Here is a 6,814-nt window from a genome sequence, read left to right as displayed (position 1 = left end):
TATATTAAAAATTGAATATGGAATTTTCTGAATCTATTCTTCAGGCTTATTTTAAAATAAAGGCCCGCTTATTAAGAAATAAATTGCTAAATCAAGCAAGTCGGTGCCTTTTCTCGATTTTGTAAAATCATTAGTAATAGTTAATGATTTAACATAATGTAATACAAAAAATTAACTTTTCCTCAATATATTGAAATTTATTCCATGTTTCAAAATACTAAAATCAAATTTAAAATAAAAATCCTTCCATTTCGCGGTTTTTGCTAGAAACCGACAGTAATTTTGCAGTAAACTTTGGAACTGTTCATAACCCTACGCCAAACAATTTTGAAATTGTAACTGATTAGAGGTTCCATGCATTTGTATTTTATAAAATTAGAACAAAATAGGTATAAAGTGTTTCACCTATTTCGTTTTTTTTTGTTAATAATGAACAATTAATTTTAATCATGATTGACTTAGAAGAAAATAATATTGACTCCTAAAAATTCTAAATTCTAAATGTTCTAGGAATTTGAAAAAAAAGCTTTGAATCACCCAAAATTTTCTTCGAAATTCGTTATTACCATTTCATTATAAATAAATAAATATATAATATATATTATATAAATAAATACATATATATTATATAAATATATACATATATATTATTATTATTATTATTATTATTATACGGGTCACCCTAAGCTGACACTCATAATATCAAAAAGGTTATATATTTTAAAAGATTAAACAAATAATTAACTAATCGCTGTGTAATAATTTGTATTTTTTAATAATCAAAAGGTACTTTGTGAATTTTAGAACTATAATCGTGTAAAACTGAGTTGTCATATTTTTAAATTTATACACATACCTACATTACAAGCGTAGAATAGTAAAACAGAGCGAAAGTTACAACTAATCCATTTACCTTTTACTAAGTATTATATTATTTAAAAAATTATTGTACTTCTTTTTATGGTCCTTCATTTTATTTATTTATGGTATGGGCGTTTTATAGAATCTTACCTTTGAATATTTATTTGAACTACTTCGCAATTGAAAAACACTCAAACACTGCTACTTTAAAATGACAAGCATATACAACATATAATAAGTTGATAATTATTCATTGGGAGTTGAATGCTAATATGATGCGGTAATACGATCCAGAAACATCCTACCGTTATGAATACAATATGAAAATTGCTCAATTTGAATACGGGTCGGGAGCGCTCGTTTCGTACGTTAGAATTTATGGGCACACTACTCCGGCTAGATATCAATTAGTTAAATGGATTCCCTCCTAATTCTGCATTTCAACAACATTAGCACCCAATCTTCCCAATGGAGGTCCGGAGCTGACTTTGTATAGCCACATTCTGTATTTTCGTCACTCAGCATATAATAATGTTTGTAAATTGTTGAATTGTTCTTAAGATTTAATGTTTTTTTTCTAATTCGAATTTCCAACGGAATCAAAACTTATAATATGGTCCGTGTATGCACGAGTAAGAGATGTTTCAAATTGTTAAAAAAAACAAAATAAAAAAAAAAAAACGAAGTCAATCGCTTTTCAAATTTCAACTTTTATTTTTTACCTTTATTTATAGATTGTAGTCACCTAGAAATATGATTCAACATGGACAAAACTTCATAAAAGCATTCTAGAAATTTAAAAAAAAAATGCAATGATATTATACAATAAGTTATGTACCTAAAAAGTATTCTGAGTGCACCTTACTAATCACGAATTTATTTTTGTTACAATTGATCACCATTTCCTCATTTGGAATTATTAAATAAATAAATGCAGAAATAAAAGTTTTTACCATCTTATCCAATAGAAAATATAAGAAATAAAATTAACAACAAAATAACCACAAAGTTCCTATTTCATCGCACCTAATAACATATAGCTGAGGGAAAAATCATTAAACCGAATATACAAAAGTATCTGTATACTTATGTAATTGTATCTTGTGTGTAATTTAAATATCTATAACCCTAAATTTAAACAAATAAAATATTAATTAAATCAATATTTGCGAAGATACTCAAGAAATATTTGTACTGGTTGAACTCAAAGTTTTTAGGAAAACTATGGCTTGACACACGATCTATTTTTTTTTTTTATCACGTATCGGCCATTAAGGACTACGTGAATATCAGGCTTTTTGAGAGTCTTGATTTTCCTTCTTCCCATCGTAGTTTCATGATCCTCGACTGCCTTTTTTTTCTTTATTCGGACCACTTCGTACCCCTTTTTTTCCCTCTTTCAATATTGGAGAGATTTTTCAATGTTTTCCTGTATCTATCTCTATGTAGACAGTCAGTATCTGAAATTTTAAGTCTCTTTAATTTCTCTCTCATTTGTCTCGTCTATCCTCCCATGTTTTGTAGCTAATTTTTTTTCTAATGATCTTGTTATTTAATCTTTTCCCCTTCATCCTCTTCATGTGCCCATAGAACATCAGCCTTCTCTCCTGATTCTCATCTCGGTTTTCAGCTCTTTGTCTATTTTTCTGTAGATATCTTCGTTAGATCTTAACCTGTAACCTTCTTGTGTTTTCCGAGGCCTATGGATTTTTCTTAAGATCCTCTTTCCTATTTTTAGCAGCTATTCCAGGTTGTATAAGGCATGTCGTCTACACTCCGTATAAAATCACAGACCTTATCACAACGTTGTAATGCCTCAACTTTTCATTAGAGGAGAGGTTCTTCTCTTTGTAAATTTTAGCTGTTTAAAAGCTTAAATATTCTAATTTGGTGGTTTTCTCTCGGATGCTCTCTTTCTCAGAACCGTTGTGACAAATTATTTCCCCCCAGTACTTAATTTTTTTGAAAATAAAACTTTTATTTTTCCATAATCAGTGTTTACTATTTTTTTCTTAAAATTTACTTCAATAGCCATGAGCTCTGTTTTTTCGTATGATATTTCCAGGCCTGCTTTTTCAACTAATTTTGTAGGATATTTATTTGACTAATAGCCTCTTCCTATGATTCTGTCAACAGTGCGGGATCGTTGGCAAATGCCAAACGACTCACTTTTATATGATTGTTTTTGTTCCCTTCTATGACTCCTGAGTTATTTATTTTTTTTTCAAGAATTCCTTCATGATTTTATCCAGGACTATGTTGAAAACACGATCTATTTTAAGTAAAGTTTTCATCTAAATTTTTCTCTCCAGCAAGATTGCTGACCTATAAGATTAAGGTAATCAAACCTGTCATTCGGCCCTTGACCTCAGATGAGCTGTTAAACTATCAGACTTGGCCGATTTCTGAATAATAATATTTCCTAGATGCTACCCATTTCAAAATAATAGGAATAGAATGTATATTCATTTTAATATTGAATGTATATTCATTTTAATTATACTTTTTCGAAGATTAAAAAAAGGGCCTAACGTCTGATGTTTTTGAAGACATATTAAAATATGTATTTAATTCTATTAGAAATGAATAATTATAATTTAAAATCTCTTCAGTGAGCTGTGAGAATTTTTTGATGATCGTGGGTTATGATTGTTGTTCAAATACTCACCTCTTAGCTAATACCGAAATCGATTGAACTTAACACAATCTTAATTTTGAAATAAATTTTAAACTATTGCAACTGACAAGATAGCTTGTTATTTTCTTTTTTGAAATTTATAACATTTTCTACAATTTGAAACCAAAATTAGATCAATACGCCTATTTAGTTTCAGGGTATTGCACTTTGAACAAGTTAAAAAATATATATAAATAAAAGATTGCCGTTATTGTTAGTTACATAGTGTAATAGTAAAAAATATTGGTTCTGCGAGATTTTTGGAAAGAATTCAAAGTAAATTTAATTGTCTTTCATTTAAGCCCTTAGGAATTATGTTTATACAATTCGGTTTCCTTAACAATGACAAATAACCAAAATCATTGAGAAATTGAATTTAAGAAAAAGAAAAAAAAAACTGTTCAAGTAGTTTATTAATGTTGTAATAAAATGAATAAATATAAAATGCAAATCGAGTGTTTATTATACATTAATTTATTTCATATGCGTTTTATGATGATAAAATAATTAAAACTTGGACAATGTTTTAGTCTTCGTGTTCTATTTAGCATGTTTTAATTTCATGTTTATCATTTTTATCAATAGTTAATAAAAATGTTACAGTTAAATTTAAAATATTTTTAATTTAATTATTTTTCTCTCAAATTTTCATTTTCAATATTTTGAAAAGAAATGTTGATCCTTAACATTTTCTTATCACAAATTGGAAGCTAAATAAGTTTACTTTATAATCGTTTTGCATGATTTTTCTTGGAAAAGAATAATTTTGACGTTATATATAATAATAAATCAGGAATATTTACGATATTTTTCTACTTTAAAAATATCAGCTGGTAAAAAGATGTTTTCCTTTACTATTTATAAGGAAGTAATTAAAATTTAACATATACAACCCAGCCACAAAATGCATTTTGGCTAGTGTTGTAGACTAAATAAAAATAATTTAAAGACTATACTTAGATCATTATTATAGTTATACGATATAAAAATCAAAATTAATAATTATTACTAGTAATAGAAATTAATAGATTACTTTTAATGGACCATTTAGAGTGAAATCCAAAAGGTTTTTGAAACATATTAAACCTAGTTTTATTGTATTAATAAGTATAAACGATTTTCATTGAAAATAAGGAAACCCCTTTCAACGAGGACTTTCTTTGTACGATTTATTCGATAAAGAAATATCGATATGGGAAACTGGTAAAAGTAAATTAGCATAGCTGTGTGCAGAGAAATAAAATCTCCTTAAAGATATTCAAACAAGGCTTGGAAATATAAACATAAGTGAAGGTACGGTTATGAAAGCCAAGAGCTAGATTTCCATAGCCCAGGCTAAGGATTTGCATAATAGCGGTACTACCACCAACCAACCACTTTCGGCAATTCCTACCCCAGTTATCTCTACACCTCCTTGTATCAGACCGACCCCAGGCTCTCGTGGGTATAACTCGTAAATAACTACCTGCTCGAAAATGAGAGGCCCTCGCAAGGTATAGTATTAATGACTCATATTTATTCTATTCAAGGAGTTTATTAGTTCATAATGACGTATAGCCTGCATGCGTGTGTGTGTGAATGGCGTGTGAGTATATATATCAATTAAACCAATTCTATATTCGTTATAAATAACACTGCCGTATCGAATACTGGTGTAACAATTGGTGAATGAAAGTAAACTAGTCCAAATGCAGACATGTTGCATTCACTTTGGAGGCAGCAATGGCAAAATTTTTCGCTCAAGGCCAGAGCGTCTGCCGCTAACGCCCTCACTTTAAAAAAAAATTTTCCTAACCTCTAAAACATACGAGTTTATTACTATTGAAAAATACATATATTATTACGCACATGTTTATCTTTTTACTGGAGCTGGGCTTTGTTTTCTTTTTTATTTTCTAACCTCTTTATTTATCATATATATATACATATACATATACATATAATTATCATATACAAATACATAATATATAATACATATAATACATCTTGTTTTGCCGTATGGCACTATAAGAACAATTGCAAGGTCCGTTGAAGGCGGGTTTACATTGGCGGAATATTAACTGGGGGCTAACAAAGAATGGGGAGGGACAATTCCGGCTGGTGGTAGTGGTGTGGTGACTTCACGCTGTAAGATATGCCACCAGACACCGTTCTGTAGGGGAAGGAACCTTAAATCGGATACCTCTTCAGACGGTGAGGAAGAAGAAAGCGGTGGCTGGGAAAAAGCCATGCGAAGAAAGAGAAGGAAGAAGAAGACCCCGGCCCAGGATGTACCTCCGGAAGAAGGACCAAATGAGAGGAAAGGCTTAACCTTCGCTGGCGTCCTTGCGAGCGTTCTGGCCATTCCGCTTAAACCCCAGGAGACGGCGACATATGTCACACTCAAGGGAAGCGCGGTGGGGTGGACTGCAAAAGATATATACAAGGAATTGCCGTCCCAAGAAGAATATAAAATTAAACAAAGGAACTAAAAATTAATAAAATTCACCCAAAAGGGCAGTGTTCTGGTCAGGACAGAAGGCGCTGACCAGGCAAAAAAGCTCCACACCTGGGATAAGTTGAGGAAAAAAGGATTACAGGCGAGCCTTACTGTGGCACGCAGTAAAAGTAAAAGGAAGTGAAAGGAGGCTCCCGGACGGATGCAGTGGATAAGGTGTAGCCCATCTAAAAGGCGTCATCTGGGATACAATAAATAATATAGATAATTATTGGTAACAGTGGCATGCGTAAGTCTAACGCACTACCCCACTACTGCCGAACCGCCAATGACAGACATCGCGAGGAAGGGGGTTAAAAAAAAGGGGGGAAGCTGGAGTTCCTGGTGGATGGCGGAGTTTCTGGACCCCTGTAGAGTTGTTTCACGGACGATTCGCCGGAGGACGGAATTCTGATAGCTCTGTAGCTTTTCAAGCGTGGCTTGATAGATGTGACGCAGCATCGGGCTGATTAACGCTTTTTAGATTTGCAGCTTCAACCTAAGTGAGAGTTGCGTGGACTTTAGAAGATGGTAGAGCCTGTAACAAATATTAAAACTAGGTATGTACCTCTGTCACTTGTTGTTTTCATTGGCTACAGTGATGTAGGTCCTGTCAACGCATTCAGGGGGACGCTGATGTCAGTGATTAAAAAAGTGGATTGGTCAGAGATTGGAGGGAGTAAAAGAAATTGACATGCCTCCGACCAATGAACTCTGGTACTGTGGGTAGATCTAGGAGATGATTTTTTTTTTTCTAACCGCTTTATTGCTTTTAATATATATATTTACATAATAGACTA

The sequence above is a fragment of the Halyomorpha halys genome, unplaced genomic scaffold, assembly GCF_000696795.3.
Source record: "Halyomorpha halys isolate HHAL.00 unplaced genomic scaffold, Hhal_1.1 Scaffold259.1, whole genome shotgun sequence".
Taxonomy (NCBI): Eukaryota; Metazoa; Arthropoda; class Insecta; order Hemiptera; family Pentatomidae; genus Halyomorpha; species Halyomorpha halys.
This window is presented reverse-complemented; position numbering follows the sequence as displayed.